This window comes from Aulostomus chinensis, chromosome 8 (genome assembly GCF_037954235.1).
Source record: "Aulostomus chinensis isolate RoL2024-O1b breed Wild chromosome 8, RoL_Achi_v1.0, whole genome shotgun sequence".
NCBI lineage: Eukaryota > Metazoa > Chordata > Actinopteri > Syngnathiformes > Aulostomidae > Aulostomus > Aulostomus chinensis.
Window position 1 is genome coordinate 3927018 of NC_141327.1, and position 19059 is coordinate 3946076.

Consider the following 19059-nt stretch of genomic DNA (forward strand, 5'->3'; position numbering starts at 1 on the left):
GTGTTGGCCCTTCGATGGACCGGCGACCTGTCCAGGGTGAACCCCGCCTCTTGCCTGTTGACGCTGGGATAGGCTCCAGCCCCACCCCCCGCGACCCTCAACAGGAAGAAGTGGAAGACAATGGATGGAATGATCTGATTACACAGATTCCATGATGCATTCTACAGAAAGGTATCCAAGGAGGTAGGTATCCATTCATAAACTACAACTATTCAGTAAAATAATCAGATTATTCATGTCCATGTAAACCCATAAATCATTGGTTAGCCTATAACTTTTCTTTCTCTCTCCCTCATTCACTTGTCATCATCCCTCTTAAGTTTTCAGTTACTGCACAGCTATTTTATTATTATTTATTATTTACAATAATAAAATCTCTCTCTCTTGTACATACATACACAGAGTTCCAGAATTCATTCAGGAATGCAGCTGCATTCAGACTTTTTGACGAGGTAAATCCAATTTATTGAGCACGACTCTTGGAAGAGTGAGCATTTGATCCTTGATTTCTCCTCTTTACTCTGTCTTTCTCTTTTCCTCCTGAAACACATAGGTAAACCCAGAAGGGTGAACGCTGCCTGGAATGGTGGAGTACTTTTAGCAGTGTAAATACACGTCACTATTTGGAAGCACTTAATGTGTCCACTCTCACTGATTCCTGTGAACTCACTGCACGTCTTCAAGTATGTCTTTGAAAGACTTGCACAGTTGGTAGAGCTGTTGTCCTCACCAGGGTCTCGACATGACTGCAGTTGATCTCCTCTTGTAGGTTAATACTCACTTTATGCTAGTTAATTAACTTTGATCCACTTTTTTTTCCCCCTTCAAAAGTCAAATGTGAATCAAAATAATCCACCCCTCATGAAATCCTGATACTTTTTCCATCACCGATGTCACAGTTGCACACACACATTTCTGAGCGTTATAAGATCATATTCACCCTTAATATTAATGTTAATTAACTGCAGTACAAAAACAGGACAGGAAAATAGTCTAAATGTTGAAATAGAATGATTATTCTGAGGCTTGCGAATGATGCCTGAGATTCACACTGGTAGAAATAAAAACACAACGAAGCGGCAACACAAAACAATCATTTTGCCATGATATAACATTCTCTCTCCATTTTTCTCCTCAGTAAAATAACATGGTTGTTATGCTCGCAGTTAAGCTCTAAAGCATAGATATTTCCACATTTGATCAAGCGAGGGTGCATGGCAGCGCTTTTCCAGAAGCTAAAATGATCTTTAAAGCCTTTCAAGTTTATAGTTGAAACCCCTTCATGTAAGTAACAGAGGGATTTTAATTTTTTACGCCTGGGAACCAAGACACAGTTTTCTAGTTCAAGGTTTGAAAAGGGTTATAATTAAGTTTTTTAAACTTAATTAATTTATCAGACGTAATCTATTTGATTATACTGGCGCTTACTGTCAGTGTTGGGCAATATGCAACAGCATTTCCTGTGAAGAGTAATAGCAAAGTGTTATACTATTTCTATGCTCAGCAAAACAAACAGAAGTAGAAGTGTGACCATATCTAAGAAATACTAAAAATGAAAATGTGTCATTCGCAGCCTCATTAATGAACATTTTATGACTAAAGGCTGTCCTCCCGCAGAAAACCAGCCACAGCGTGGTTTGTTCAACCGTACCCACATTCTGAGTCCAGGCGACGGCTGGCAGCTGTGTTAGCACCAACAGTCAGCATGTCATTTTACGCTGAAAGTAGAAACCCAATATCCATTTTGCTCCATGCTGCTGGCAACTTTACTAATAAGAATATTTTATTATTAACAAGAGAAGATGGATTTATTCAACTTGCAATTTTTAAAAAAAATCTATAATATGATGACTTTAAATATGAAATTTGCTCTGTAAACATGATGGACTCTGAAGCGTTGAGAAAATAAAACAAGTTGTGAACCATTACAACCCTGCTCACACCACCGTCTCCTCTTAACTTGGCAATCAATGTAAGATTTGATTGGGTCTTGAGGGGCTGGTTACGAATCAATCGGTGTTCAAATCCAGAACTGCGACCCCTGAATCAGGACACTGATTCTGAATCTATTTTTAAGACCTAGGACAAGAGTTATGTCACAAGTTAGCAATCTACATGGTGGCAAAAGCTAGCTTATACACACACCTGGCCATAAACTAACTGTGTGCTGTAAGGTATCAAACTGCTGTAAAAAAAACTTGTGTGTCTAGACTCGGAGTACAAATACACTCTAAAAATTACAAGTCCAACTGGTATCAACACTTCCCATGCCTTCGTTAGAAAATGCTAAATTCTGATTTCAAAAACACCAGCACAACTGCTGTTTACTCGATCCTTATCAAAATAGGATTGCTGTCATTTTCTGAATGGTAACGGAGTATTGGCTTGCGTGTAAATGTAACCAGTGAGTTAGACGGATTCTGTTAGGTTGCTGTATAATCTGAATGATGAGCCAAAAGAGGCTGAAAGCTTCAGCAGAGCTGAAGGAACGACAGCTGAGTGGTAATTCTCTGAGGGTTTGCCGTGTACCTTTCATTCATAGCCAAAATCAAAAAGCATAATGATTAGTGGAGCTTTAAAGTTCACTGAGTGCTCGAGGAAATAGGATGCTGGCCTTGAATTTCTGCAAATGTGGAAAAAAAGTCACATTACTAGCGTGATTGACAGGAAGCCATTACTTCTTCAAAGATCTGTGGGCAACCCTAAACCATCTCTCTCGCTTTCTCTCATCAATTTAACGCCATCCTTCTTTCTTTCTTTTTGGCGGAGACAAGGCTGGCCGAGATGGTTCTGACATGGAGTGAGGGCAACGAGCCGAGAAGGTGGAGCTTCTGAATAACAGGAAATATTATCATAAAAGCTGATGGGCACGGCACTCCGCTGTCTGTTATTGGCTTTACATCAGAGTAAAATTAAATGTACTGAGCAGCACAGACATGTTAGTATTTAAATAAGTTGACAATAAACATGTTCATTGCATGAGCCTTTAAAGGGATACTGACATCCTCAGACACTGTTAAAGAAAGATGATTTCTATCTCTTCAGGTCCTCTTCACCAGTTTGTCAGGTGTCAGCGGCTGCGCTCATATTTCACTCTCCATTTAACAATCGCCTCCCTCCTCGTCCTGTGACAGAATGTCAATATGTTTTTGTGGAGAAACTGATAAATTCAACCTCGGTCTAACACACATTCCAAAAAAAAAAAAAAAAAAGAGAAAAATATCCTGTCATAGTCCCTTCTCTGCTTTACTCCCTTATTCTTTTGACTGTTGCTGTCTTTTCTTCCAGCATGCTTCAGGTTTCTGTCCTGCCAAAAAGCGATACCATCAGCAGGGGTTTTCCTGGATTGCATGAAGGCTCTGTTTGTTTGCAACTCCTCACCTTTGTTCCCACTTTAATTATTCCACAGTAAGTGTTGCTGCACAGAGATCTCCCGAGTGTGTGGCCCCGAAACTGTTCCAGCACCACTGGGCTACCCTGTGAATGAGATCGCACTGCTGTTTTCCGTACCAAAACAAACAAGACTCAAATTTTCTGAACATTTAGGTCAGAGTCATGTGTGTATCTTAATTATGACTCATGCCACCGTGCATTTGTCTTCACTTTATTGTGGAGTAGCCAGTATGGAGTGTGTTTTCTTTGAGCTGGTTATGCAACAAGACACTTACAAGACTTTTAAAGTCCTCAAATGAACTGGACCCGTGACCCTTACAGGTACCCACTCACGCTTTATACTGGGCCCCCTGGGTCAACTGGGCCCCGGTCATCCCAGTGAAGTCTGCTTAACAATTCTGCACAATGCTCAAATGGACCTGAACGGATGGACTCTGCAGGCAGGTGCCACTGCTCAGGAAGTGTCAGCGGTCAGGCTTGTTGAAGGCACATATGACAGCGCAGATATGATAGCAGACACATGCTAACTGATGCTAACAACAGCAGTCATGAACAAACAATCATCACAGTTTAAGGGACAAACAGTCAGGTTTTCTTTATTATGCAACTCAGAACTACAAAGCTGATTCTAAATGCGTCCCAAATGAGTTGAGAAGCATTCACATTCCAATCATAAAACAATTTAAAAAGAGACATGATATGAAATAGTTATAGGAACAGTAATAGCAGTAGTCATAGCAAGAGTAAGAATATTTCCAATAATAATTGCAATAGTATCCGCCTCCTCTCAAGGCTCTTCTCTTCATCTAGCCAGGTCAAGAGAGGGCCATTGCCCGATTTTTTCAAGAGTCTAGACAGTAAAAAGCACAATGAGTATCACATCAGTTGTGGAAGTAGATTAGCGTGATAACACTGACTGACAACACCATGGTGCACCCCTGCCCTTCGAAAAAAAAAAAGTGAAAAAAAAATGAAAAAAGAAATCTTAGAAACACTCACTTGTGTAAATGACCTCAAGTCTGAGACGAAACCAATGTGGGCCATCAGCGACACTCCAGATGTGTGATAGCACGGGATGACACAACTGCACCGGTCCCTGGAACGTGATGACGCACCAGATGACAGCTTTCAGTGTCAAGTGGACAAATATTGTTGAATTAGTGGGACTTTTTTTTTGTTTTAACGTTTTTCTTTTGTCAATCGATAATTGTGAGTTCCTCTGAACCTTAACGCACATCTGGCGCGCGCAAAACCTCCACGTAAACTCGCAGAGCCAAGCAAGAATCACCTTCTGGTACAGATTTGCGTCTGCTGGTGCAAGATTTCAACAGTGTGCACTGTAATTCACATAAAAGGAGTCATTTGCCTTCTCCTGGATTGGGGCTGAGACACCTAAGTGTTTGATGCTCATTACTGATGCTCTGTCCTAGCCTTGTCCCAACAGATGGCTTCTGTATTCCAGGCCGCACCTTTCAAGGCTACAGATAATCATGTTGGTCAGGCCTGCTGCATTCAATTTATCAGCTTGTTGGAAGTCTAAAAAAGTGTCATGAACAGCTCCATCATAATAATATCTTAGAACAAATGATAGATGGTCCTTCTTCCTGAGGGCCTTAGTTTCATCACAAAGTACACTGAAGACCAGACTTTCTCTCTCGTTTCCTTGATTATGTAACTGTTCACCACGTCGGCCAATCAGGATTTCATTTTTGAATGACCTTGTTGAATATTTCGCATTACCGCTTGCATTCTTGTGCTACTGTGTTCAAGGGCTTGTGTTCTGTTATTTCATGAAAATTTGTATGTATTTGAGGCTCCTCTTTACTTTCATTTGCCTGGTTATAGCATGAATCATAGAGGAATTGGTTTCCATAACCTTTGATTCTTGATGCATACGGAGCAGTGTTGTTCCTCAGGGTGTGCATCTGATGGAGCCAAGCCTGGAACTTTTCTAAAATGTTGTGTGCAGTAAAGAAAACAGTTCTAATTCAAAAATCTAAAAAAAAACTTCATTCCTCTGTCCAAGTCCTGCAGAGTTGTGCTGAACAAGAAAATAATCCCATCAACAAGCAAACCCGAACTTCCTGGTGCTAAATCATTTCTGCCAACAGGAATTGCTTTTATCATTTGTTGAGCATAAAATTAAAAATCACAAATTTCACTTTGTTTCAACATAGACAGGCTTTAACCTGCCAATCATGACTGACTGCTTTCTAGTGTTTTGTTTTGTTTTGTTTTTTAATCGGAAACAATTAAATGACTAAATTCTATGTTTATGGATCAGCATCAACGGTGGTGCAGTGGTCTGCACTGTCACCTTGCAAGAAGGTTCCAGGTTCGAGCCCCGGCTGGAGCACGGGGTCTTTCTGGGTGAGTCTCCATGTTCTCCCTGTTCCTGCTGGGTTCTCTCTGGTACTCCAGCTTCCTCCACAGTCCAAAGACATCAAGAGGGGACGAGGCTGATTGATACTCTAAATTGACCGTAGGCGTGGCTGGGAGAGCCAATGGTTGTCTGTCTATGTGTTGGCCCTGTGATGGACTGGTGACCTGTCCAGGGTGAACCCCGCCTTTTGCCTGAAAGCTGCTGGGACAGACTGGATGGATGGATCAGCATCACTGACACCATGATGTGGGAGACATCTCGGGTTTTATTTCCTGGAGAATGCAGTTAAAAACTGGAATCTCTAAGTCTTAGCTCACTGTGACATTACCAGTGATGATTCACTGCACAGCACCGTGTAGCAACTCAGAAGAACTATTCATTCTCACAACTTGTACAGCAAGTTAGGAGTTAAATTGATGTTAGCTTTGTTGTTAATGGAGACAGACAGCGAGGAGGCTCAACCAAAGAGGAAGAAAACGGGTTTGAATTTGTGATTTTGTGTTTCCTCAAAGAACACATCCTTTGATTTGATCACAGAGCTGTTTTCATCTTATCTCACTGATCACATCCTTCTGATGTGATTCCTAATAAACATAAAAAGCAATGTGAAACAGCAAAATAGACAAATACATATTTCTGTTGGATCACGAGTGCGGTTCCCCAGAGTATATTTTTAAAGAATTTCTCCCAAGCACAATGAAAAATATCTCCCTGCCAAGTTTGAGACCCCACCACTTTCCAAATCCAACCTACACCCTTGGATTTAACCTTCGTTCTGTGAGTGTGAGCCTGCTCTTTGTGTCGGAAAAATGAGGGGAAAATTCCATCTTCTACAGTTCAGTAGCTGTCTAAGTGGTTCCATGAAGACTATAAAGCACCCTACACCAATTAAGCCTATGAATCATCTTCTTCAGCAAACGACAACCTCAGCTCTTCCTCCTTTTTCTTTTCATCAACAAGAAAAATATTTCACCAACACGCTGAGGCTGATAAGTGCTGCATCCAAAAATAATTTTGCAACCATCTCAATATGATTCAGCGCCTGCTGCAAGATATTAAATTTGTGTCAACGTTCAATCACACATTGTTGCATTTTTAGACCCTAAAAGGATGGGGAAGATGAGAAACACGATCCAAATTAAACGATATAGCACTGATGGGGGCTTCAACCTGTAGGCCTACAGATGTCTTTCTTCTCAAAAATAATAACCTCATATCTTCTAGAAAGTTTCTGACGAAGACACTCACTCATCTTCTTCTGTTAGCGCACGCAGAAAAAAATAATTCATTTTCCTTTCTCATTGCAATCAGCACTCTAAACAGCACAGGGGTCAATGGGTAAGAAAATAAGACTGAGATAATAATGACGTCTCTTAACAAGTACCTGACTGGAGCACCAATGAAGGTCTTTTCAGCTGTGCCAGTGGAGACGTCTCTCTCCAGCAGGCTGCCCTCGCTGCCACCTTTAGATCAATGAAGGACAGTGGTTGGATCTTATTAGAAAGAAGATAATTGCTTCACTTTTCTCTGGTCTTTCCCTTTTGATCTCTTGCTTGATGCCACATCAATTTTCACATGTCAGTATCACCGCACTTTCTCCTTCTGTTGCAGAGGAATGTCTATCATTCTTTTTTTATGTTGCCAGAACGGTTTTATGTAAATTTTTGCATCAGAAAAATACAGCTTCACAGTCATGTAACAACCTGTACTCAGTAAATGCTGAATGGACAGAAGAAATGGAAATACGCCTTACACATATATGTCCATACACAGATATTTGTATATTTTTTCATGACCATATACACACATGAAGAAACCAATGTAACAACACCCTCCAGAAAAACCATAGATGCTCCTCCTGCTTTCACAAGTGGTAATCTTTACATATACATGTGTTAATTTGCTTCCAACAGATGTAATTCTGCTTTAACAGAATTGGTCGTTCATCTGATCATCTGTTGAATCTAAGTCCTAAACAAAAGTAATGAGGGGTCTTCATCTACTCTCAAATACATGCTCTTTAGCCTTTAATTTGTACATTATCCTTTCCAATGGGATGCCCAATAACATCTGTCTTATCCAGTGAGTACTTGGTCTGTGAGTGGATTTCCATAGCAGTGCAATACATTTTTTGGTGTACGGTAAGATGAGATCTACAAATGCTTGTTCGTTTTTGTTACAGTCAAGTTTTTCTGGATAAAGGCACAATAAAAAAAGCTTAGGGTGGAGTAAGATTATATTATTAGTAAGATTATCACAGCTCTCACCTCCTCCCTAAAAGGTTTGAATGCATCTACATTGCCAAATACAGGGAAACCATGTTGCTGCAGTCTCCGTACATTTGAACACGTCTGGTATGTTTTTATTGTATCAATATAAATCCACTGGCGTCATGTACGTCCGCATTAACAACTTCTGTTGTATAGTTCGAGACGTGTATGTGTTGATATTTTATGAGCAGTACCACATGCAACTTTTCAATCTCCTTCCAAAATTTCAGTTTGTAAATTTTCTTTCCAGGCATTTAGTTTGTACTGTGAATCTTCGAGTGTGTGGAACTGGAAGTCCATCCATCCATCATCATCTTCCGCTTATTTACTTACTAGTAAGGGTCGCGGGGGGGCTGGAGCCTATCCAAGCATCTACGGGCGAGAGGCGGGGTTCACCCTGGACAGGTCACCAGTCCATCGCAGGGCCAACATAGAGAGACGAACAACCATTCACACTCACATTCATACCTACGGTCAATTTACGGTCAAAACCTCATCCCCAAATTGATGTCTTTGGATGGTGGGAGGAAGCTGGAGTACCAGAGAGAACCCTCACAGGAACAGGGAGAACATGGAGACTCCACACAGAAAGATCCCACGCCCGAGCCGGGACTTGAACCCGGAACCTTCTTGCTGTGAGGCCACAGTGCTAACCACTGCACCACCGTGCAGCCCTCCAGAAGTCCATAATTCTACATAATTCTATAAATCTTAATCGAGGGGAGAAAAAAAAAAAGTCATTGAAATTGTCTCAAAAATGGTGGCCAGTCCAACTAGCATAGCCTCTGGCATGTGCTCTGAACACATTTCTCTCTCAAAGGGTTTCAAAGACCTTTCGATCCAACTTAGGACCCTTTCACAGGCGCCAAACAACAGTTCTAACCTTCAGGTGACCTCTGCTCAGAATTAGTGTTTGCTTGCAGTTGTGAGTCTATCCCTTTCTTTCTCTGTCTGTCCTGATACAGAAGGAACCGCAGCTAATGAAGCAGCAGGCGGAGGAAACAAGACAGCACACTGACAGCCAGAAGGCAGAGGAACAAAACTCACGATCATGGCTGACGCTGAGGCGATCCGACAGAAGAAACAACTGGACCAGGTAAAGAAACAGCATGAGAGAGGTACGGAGATATTGAGACATGAAGAGAGAGAGAGAGAGAGAGAGAGAGAGAGAGATGGGAAGTAAGTGAGGACTGTATGAGAGATGGAGGGAAAGAAAGAGGTTTGTTAAAGGGGACTTTGCTTGCTTCAGTGAGCCGCTATACTGATTGCTACAGGGATGAAAGAGCCCAAGTCTGGGTCCACTCCAAGCTCATTAGACACAGAGCCAGCCTCTCCCACAACAGGCTAAAGGCCTCTAGGCCCTTGCTAACACTGCACCAAGTAAAACAGCCATCTGAGCGCAGCTCTAGTTGTGACACACTGGGAGGAGCATAAGCTAAGAAGAACAGTGTCAACAGGTGACCAAGCTGCTCCAACACAACAGCTGAAGTGATGCATTCGGATCCATCCCTGCAGCGGCGCTGGTGACGGACTCTTCCATCAGCAAGTACAACTGTCATGATGTAATCTTTTTAAACTTAGCCAGCAATGATTGTGTTGATGAGGCAATTCATTTTCCTTTCCTGAGGGGTGAATCACTGTTTAACAGGGTAATGTCTCTTGACTCGATACACAGCAGCAGCAGCAGCGATCCAGACACACATCCAGACTCTATAGTTTTACCAGAGACCTTTTAGTGTCCTTCACCCTTCGAACCTGAAGCAATCATTTTTTTGATACCTGAAGCTCCAGTTAAAACCATCGTCAGACACTTTTCACCAATTTGTCTGTGAATGCCATGGAGTGTGTCAAGGTTGTGGTTTCATGTGGACACGTGTTGAACAGGATATATGTGTCTCCTGTTCCAAGATTTTGGTTTTTCCTGCTCTGTACAAATACAGATGTAATGCGGCACTTTAGCATACACTTAAGCTATTTTACTTTCTATTGCACTGTGTATCTGCGATGGACGTCCAGGGTGAAGCCCGCCTCTCGCCCAAAGGCAGCTGGGATAGACTCCAGCACCCAAGTGACCCTTAATGAAAAAGTGGTAGAAAGTGGATGGATGGATGTGTTGCGTACGCCGCTGTGTAGGCGGCTGTAATTATCATATCCAGAAGTGGATCTGATGTCATGCATATCTTATTGTCAGGTTGAATCCGGTGCACCCATCTTCCCATTACATGGAAATAACTGTTATCTTTTCACACTGTTCTATTCATAAACTAAATGCATTGAACTAAATGGCAGTCGTGTTCAAGAAGGCAGATGTAAGTTCCAAGAAATGGACAGACAAATATTCCAGTGTACGTTAAATCAAATTCTTGATTTTTTTTTTAGAGCTGAACGCTCGCTATGTGCTGTACAGTGTACAGTGTGTACAAAACACTGCTGTGAACACACTACAATAGAATTTAAAGGTACCCCCATCGGTCAAAACATTAAAGCTACTGACAGGTTTAGTGTCAAATACAATCCAACAGCCCCGCAATAAATCCTCCCATCATGAGGATTATAGTGAGCAGTTTTTATTGAGTCTATTTGAGAGCTGCTGATTTATTTGGAAGTCACTTTGAGGAGTTCAGCTGAGAGGCGATCTCGATGCTTTGTCCAGCCTGTTACTATAAATTAATTAAGCTGAAAAAATATTAGGAATACCGCTCAACTAAATGCAACAGCGCCTCTGATTTCGGAAGAAGTTTTTCTTCTTGAGGGGTTGAGCTTTGGTAGTGAATGCATGCAGTACGTACCCTTAACAGACTTTAACCTTTTGACCTTTTAATTGCGGCCCATGGGGATAAATAAAGTTTTCTGGATCTGGATCTGAATCGCTATGTTGCAATGGCAGATTTGATGGTAATAATAAAATCTTGATGTCATTGTGTCGGCTCAGTCATCCGTACATATCCGGGCATAACCAGAGTGTACAATCAAATTTAATGACCATGTGCAGACTTAACAAATCACACACAGCATCCATACACAAACTAGAACCCTGAAACCCCTCCTGAAACAGCATTCAGTCCCGACACGGACTCACGCGCAGGTGAGGCAACACGACTACTAATATTACTACGAATACTGGGCAAGTGTTTTTTTGGTTCCCACTGTGAATTTAATTTTGTGATTCAAAAACAAATTTGTTTTGGTGAGAACGGATTAAAAGAGGATTAGAAAACATGCTGTGGGCCTTAATGTGAAAAGGTATCATGTCCTCTCTATCTGTCAGTTCTCATTTCCAACATGTCTGCTTCTTGTGTCTTGACCGTGGTGCTGTATTTACTGAACAGAGCCACTGTACAGGCAATATGATCCAATTTGTGTGAGGACAAAAGTAGCTGAAGGCTGTTTTTTGTTATTTGGGGACAGAAGTGACTGAGGGCTTCTGTGGGGATTGAGGAGTGTCACTTTATCAGATCCTGCGGCATGTTATGTCAGTGATGCTTGATTTGAATCCTGCATGTGTTCTTCTCTTGCTCACACAGATTGTTGTGCTTCAAGGACATCTAGGCTTTATGTTTCTTCATTTTTGGGAAATAATGATAAGTGAGTACTAGGTATGACATTCCGTGTTGCATTACATTTTGATTGAAAACTTAAATATGTACCTTTGGTCAGGTAATATTTGTTATTCATTTATTCGAAACGTTAACACTCCAACACGAGCACTTCAGATGTTACTGCTCTTTTGATCGGAAGCGTGACTTTCATGCCTTGTAATTAAGTCATTTCCTGTGTCGAGCAATTTCATTTGACAGTAATTATGGATAAGATATAGTTCAAAAGATTAATTGCAATTATATGGTGCTCAAGTGCATCTTAGGGAGACTCGGTGCACAGCAGGGCTCCTAAACATCCAGAAGTCTCAGTATGTCAGAGGAAGAGTGGAATCTGACACACAGGAAACATATTTTTAATGGACTCATTATAGAATGATGAATGACCTGCATCATGCAGCCGATATCGATGTTTCCTGCAGTGTTTACATCTGCGCTTGCTTACAGTCTTTTGTCGTTTGCATTTTATTCAGTTTTAATTCAGAGTAGCGGGTGAGTTACTTGAGTTCCCTTCAGAGATGAATAGGTGTTTTCTGTTTGCAATTATTAAATATTGCTATTTTGAATAATATTCGCCTCTCCGATTTAATTAAGGCTGAACCTTTGGCACGAGTTGCAACAATAACATGACGTGAGCCTGCAGCTGTGTGTAGGAAGTTACACGTTAACTCCTCAACATGGACACATACATAACACTGATATTTCCAGAGTGAGTGGAAATGGTGCTGTTTTCTTCACCACACACTTAGCATCCGTTTGAGCTGACACTGGGAGACTTTCTAAAGCTGTGTTTCTATTGTTTCTCTAGCATGTCTATAAGTTACTCCATGACCTGGCCAAAATATATCCCAGTTTCTTGCGGAGTACACACGTCTAGATCTCTCAGATCTGCAGAGACTTGTCAGTTCGTGGTAGAAAAACTTCAAATGTTGTGAAGTGCTTCATGCTGCCGACAGTTAGAGTCAGCTCCTTTTGGAGAAATGACGTGCCCCGCGAGTTTCTTTTTAAATTTTTTTTTTTTTTTAATTTCTAAGACTCCACATAGATTTTTCCTCAGCTTTTATTGCTTCTACCAAAGACGTCATTTGGTGTCTGGCATCTGTCTCTTTGTCATTAGGGAGAAAACTAAAAATAATTCATGGATAGATTTAAGTTCAAGTTGAATAAAGATGGTTTATTTTACAAGGCACAATCTTATGGAGGCTAAATGTACTTGTATTTTCTATTCTATAAATTCCTGCACTTTTATTGTTTTTTTTGTTTGTTTTGCTTTTTGTTATCTTTTCTGTAAAACATTTTGTATGACTTTTGAGTATGATCTGGTGCTATAAAAATAAACTTGCCTTTCCTCATAAAGTTGATCGCCAAAGCTCCACACTCATTTTTTTGTTAACTCTCCCAAAATCAAAATTTTGGTGTGGTGGGATTGTTTATTTAAAGTTCATTAATATCAAATGTATTCAATTTCATCAATTTAATATGAACCACAGGCACTTCCTTCGGGTCACAAGGAAGACCTTAATAGGTTGGATGAATAGATTAGACACATACAGGCACGCGCACACACACACACACACACACACACACACACACACACACACACACACACACACTTGTTTTCTGGATAGATTTGATTAGAGGGATTAGTGTCAGTATTTATTCCCCACAAGTGTTATGAGTCAGTCATTCATACCTAAAGAAAAAACTTAGAATAACAGCTCTGCTCTGATCACATTTTTCCAAATGTAATTAGTATTTTACTAATTAATTATGCATCATTTCACCACCTGTGACCGATCTGCTATTAATCAGTTTTAATCAGTTTAATCAGTAATCTGCAATTAATCAGTTTTTAATTTTTATGACCCCATTAGCCTGAAGCCATACTTGTCCACATACACACTAAGTAAGCGTCTGACACTTTCACAATAAAACAAACAATCAAACAAAAAAAAAAACAAAACAATGGCAATGTACGGAAATATGTATAAATGTATGTTTTATTTAATATATCCACAAGGTTAGCTGGCTAGTAGTAACAAGCTGGCATCTGTTTCAGTCTAACGACTAATAAAAAGTGATGCCATTTCACCCCCATTAGTGCTCACTCTGTTGTATTTAACTGATTCAGAATTTAGGAGATCCCACCCGCAGGCTCTGTGGCTACGAAAGAATGGTATGTCGAATTTGGCACTGGAACATTTTAGTTCTAAAGCTTAAAAATAGTAACTATCCATATCCATCCATTTTCTATACTGCAGGGGGGCTGGAGCCTATCCCAGCTGAAATTGGGCGAGAGGCGGGGTTCACACTGGACAGTCACCAGTCCATCGCAGGGCCGTCAGGAGCAATTAGGGGTTCAGAATCTTAGTCAAGGATACTTGGACATGGTCACCGGGGGGGAAGCAAAAATCGAACTAGCGACCCTCTGGTTGTTTGACTGAAAGCACTATGAATTGCCCTGTGTATGAATGGTGCTATACAAATAAATTTGCCTTTGCCTTGCCTTGACAGCCACCCCACCTCTGAGCTATGCCACCTCTGTGTTTATACTTTGGGGTCCCACAGGGCTCAATCTTTGGTCCTAGTTTTATTCAATTTATATATGTTTCAGCCTGGCTGCATTGAGGACAAAAATAAGATACTGGAAGCAAAAATATTGCACTAAAAATATCCAGCCTCTTCTTCATGTCTTCAAACCCATAAACTAACTGACGATATTAACACCATGGATGGCAGCAGAAAACCTAAGATTCTGTTTATGAGAGTGAGAGCCCAGGAACAGTTGACTGGTAAGTACTTGTGGTCCAGGGTTCCCATTTGTGTCACAGAACTGAGGATAGAATTCTGCAAAAAAGACAAAAAAGACAAAAAAAGACAAAAGTGGCAATTCAGACAGTTTTCCTTTTTCTAAGTCCCAGGCTGAGAGAACTGTGCTCATGTGAGTCAGCCTCATATCCTGCTGTCGATATGCCCCCATTCAACCATAAATGATCAATAGAAAGCCTCTCGTGAATGATGAGTGGTCAGTTGTTCTTTCAGTGAATCTTGGCAACAGCTGAGAGGAAGACCAACAAAAGGCATTTTTCAGAGACTCATATTAGTGTGCTTGTGTTAGGGGCTGGAAAACACATTTGGTGACCACAGCAACAGGGCCAGAGATAAAGGGACTGCATTGACTGCTCATATCAATAATGCTATCCAGGTATTATGCACCTAAAGATGCCCTGAAGGGGCTTTGCCGAGGAAGGTAAACATTATAATGGCCTATTATTAATCACGCCAAACACACGTGTGTTGGCTAACTCCTGCCGGTCACAGACAGGAACCCTGAGAGCTGCTTAATACTTGCAGTTTGACTGTGATATGTGACTCTATTGCATTGGTCTTGGCTCCATTTCTACTCCCAGTTTGTAAATTGTCTTGTACCCAGAGCATTTTCTAAGCTGTCAGCGTTGTTGTACCTGAACTCAGGACAGTTCACCCCTGGATCTCGCTGCCATGCTGGTTTCTTTTCAGCTGAACACCTTTCTCTTGAGTCAAACATTTTCTTCAGTGTTAAACTGTCTTTACACAGGAGGATTATATGACTGTAATAAAGTTACACATGGATGGATGTTCTGTGTGTGCATCTTGATGTCCAGTTTCATCAATGTTCCTCCGCGCGTGCATCTTCACTCGTCCTCCAGCACATGCAGCTTGACTTTCTGATACATTTTTCAACTCAACAAAAACAGTTGGGTTTGGAAAAGGTAAAGATTTGGGATTAAATGAACGCTGTTTTGACGGAGAGCGGAAGGCAACACTCACCACTGGTGACACATAATCAATAGCCTCATGCTGCAGCTGCACAGTAAAAATGACCATATCCATCCACATATGCCGTCACAACATTAAACTGCAGCGACAGCTTCTGCATGAGTATCGCCTCCAACATTAGCCTCCTCAGTAGCCTGGGACATGACTCGATGTCTCCATGCATCCATCCACTCATTCCTCTCTTCAGACTTTCTATCGCTTTTTTAACGTGACTTCCTATTTTCATGTGACCTTGTTCATGATCGGCTCATTCTTCTGGGGAGGATGGATTTCTGTAAAGCCCTTAGAACTCATTTTTATGATGGAGCAATGCAAACTAAATTGAGTGTACAAAATAAAAAGTGTACAAAAGCATTATTTAAAAAAAACAAACATTTGAAATCATTTATTAGGCAGCACATTGATGCAGTGGTCAGCACTGTGGCCTCACAGCAAAAAGGTTCCGGATACGAGTCCCGGTTCAAGCACGGGGTCTTTCTGAGTGGAGTCTGCTTGTTCTCCCTGTTCCTGCGTGGGTTCTCTCTGGTACTCCAGCTTCCTCCACAGTCCAAAGACATCAAGAGGGGACCAGGTTAATCCAGACTCTAAATTGACTGTAGGTGTGACTGTGAGAGCCAATGGTTGTCTGTCTATATGTGTTGGCCCTGCGATGGACTGGTGACCTGTCCAGGGTGAACCCCGCCTCTCGCCTGAAGGCTGCTGGGATAGGCTCCAGCGCCCCCTTGACCCCTTAATTGGATAAGCGGAAGAAAATGGATGGATGGATGGATGGATAATTTATTACAAGTCCCTATTCAGGGATACTTACATAACTAATAAATGCAGAGTAGAAGAAGTAGAGTAAAAGTGCTTGCTATGACCTTGTGACCGTATATGGGAGCAGACTTGGGAAAAAATGCAAATAAACATTGTAACATTTTGAGTCATGAAACTGTATTGTAGGGACTGTAGGAAGCTCTGGAGTTCTTCGACGTCTTTACAAAAGTCTCGACTGTTTTAACCAATTTATGTCTCTGCAATAAAAAAAGTTGTATTGCATCCAGATAAACTTGTGGCATGAAAAATGTACAAAGAAATAAAAGCAAAGAAGAATGACAGCAACACAAATCCTTGAGGATATGACGTGTACCAGACGGAGAATGAGTAAGACAACAATAGGATAAGTCGGAATCACTGTGTGACTCTTGTGTTTCTTTTTAAAAACATGTCTGAACTTAGCCTGCGTGTGACATCGATCCGAGCTTCTGACACATCCATGCTCATGGTTGTTTGACCAAAAGTGTTTGTGACATTTTGACTGCTACATTACAAAACGTAGATTTCTTACCACTGTGGGAAAAAAAATGTTGACATCGTGTTGATGCAAATCAATTCCACTTTTGGCCACAATGTGGGTTGTAATTGCAGAGTGACGCTATTTTTTTTTTAACTCAGAAGATGGCAGCTGAAGCACTTTTTGTATAAAATTACTAAATAAATCAATACGATTGATTATCGGGCCACGTCACTCTCTATGTGGGAATTCGAGGCAATGTGCAATTTCACATAGATTCAGCCACCTGGTGAGGAGACAGTAAGAGGACTTGGAAGGTGGATGACGATTTCTTCTACACACGGGTGGAGGAGGAGAACATCGACAGACTTTTTTTAAAAGCGGTTACAGAGGGGAGGAAGCAGAGGAGAAACAGGATGAGACGGACTGAGTTATTTGCAAAAAAGATTGAAAGGAAAGAATCCTTCTCATGAACATCTAGCTGGAACGAGCGGCAGATTCATTTTAATGAAAGCACTCCCGTGCCTCCGACTTCTGTAGCAGACGTCTTTGCTATATAACCTTTCCATGTGCAGTCGGCCCCCAGCTCCTTCAATTAATAATCAATGAGCCTGAATTATGCACTATTAAAAAGGCTTCTCATTTGGATTATTTTATTATTAAAGTTTCGATATTTCACATTTTACCTGGGTGCTAGGGGGAGAGGCTATGGCTGCTCTGGTTTAATGCAGGTTTATGGCTGTTGGTGTTGAGTATATCGATTTGAATCATTTTCCTAAAGTGAATGACAATGAGGGCTTTTCACTTCCATCAGCTGACGACGAGAAGGTGATTCTCAAATACATTTTCCACGTCGAGCTGGATTAAAAAAATCGGACAACAATTGGTCCCATTATTAAAAAAAATGTTTTCACAACTTTAGTATCGTAACAGATTCTCTAATGGATTGTTGATGGCAATTAGAATATTGAAATATTCACTGCTTCATTCCTCAGTATTGTTATAACCAATTAATAACCAAAATCTTTCAACATGAAAATTCTATTGTTTTGTGTAGTTTTTAGTTAAAATGCAGAACCGTCGAATGGAGCGTTCGAGAGCTAAATTTCCAAAGACGGACTACAGGGCATCTGGACCGTGTTATTAACGTGTGCAGCTGCAACTTGATTGATCACATAAGGAGGCTTCTATTGATTAAAGCAGCCATAAATTAATAAATGTTTAATCATGACAGAGTACCTGACAAATAGCAAACCTTGGACAGGAAGGATTCCAGCATGCAGGGGCGTAGCGCAGGTAATTTCTTGCCCGTGCAGAATCGTCAGGCCCAGTAACCATGTTGCATTTTAAACTTTCAGCCTCCTCCAGGTTAAGAATGCATCTCGTTTGGAAACAAGCTCTTTGAATTAGGAAGGTTTCACACATGAAATGGTCTGAAAAACAAACAAGTCCATGGCATGATTTCATTCTTTTTTACGTCTCGTATCAAATATGCATTCATCTGACAAGTATTTGCTCATTAATTAAAAACAGCCTCTGCGTGGTCTGAAGCAGACACACGGGAATTTTTATAATGACATGAGGTGGAATGCAGGAAATCTGAAGCCCTGCTTCATCTTCTCTTCATCTCCTCCCTTTGCACATGCCATCACACAGAGGTCGTCTTTATGGGTGGAAGCAGATGTATATCTGTGTTTTGTTTTCTCCACGAGCTGACCCACTCACATCTCTTCCAGGTCTCATGAGTGCTAATGTTGGAGCCAGGAGAACTGCCATATGCTTCTACCGGTAGTGGGCTCATTAGGTGCCAGCCTCTCTTCCTGAATGAAAATGTGAAATATCATAGATGGCCAGATGCAGATGTGACGTGTACATTGACACGTGCAGCGACTGGAACTGAGGCCAGGACTATGACGCCATCCTGGATCACTGCAGACCACTGGATTAATAGGCCAGCCCTATTTGTTAATACCCTGTGTGATGGTACTACAGTACTGGACGTGGCTCTGAAGCTCTCCACACAAGGTGGTTCTGCTCAATGTGCACTAATCCGTTGTTTCTGCCCCACAGTAACAGCTTTCCTGATAATCTCAGATCAGTGTACATGTTTGCTCGGTGCTCTTGAGGGGTTCCAGCTCTGAGTCAAAACTACCCACCAGCTCCAGTTCTATAGGTGAGCACTCACACTGTTATTTTCTCCACTTTTGCAAGGAAAAAGACAGATTTTTTTCAATTTAGCCTCGTGATGTTTACATTCAACCAACAGACAAAATCGCTGATATTGTGTCTTACTCGGATCTTACGCACAGCTTCACTAATGCATTT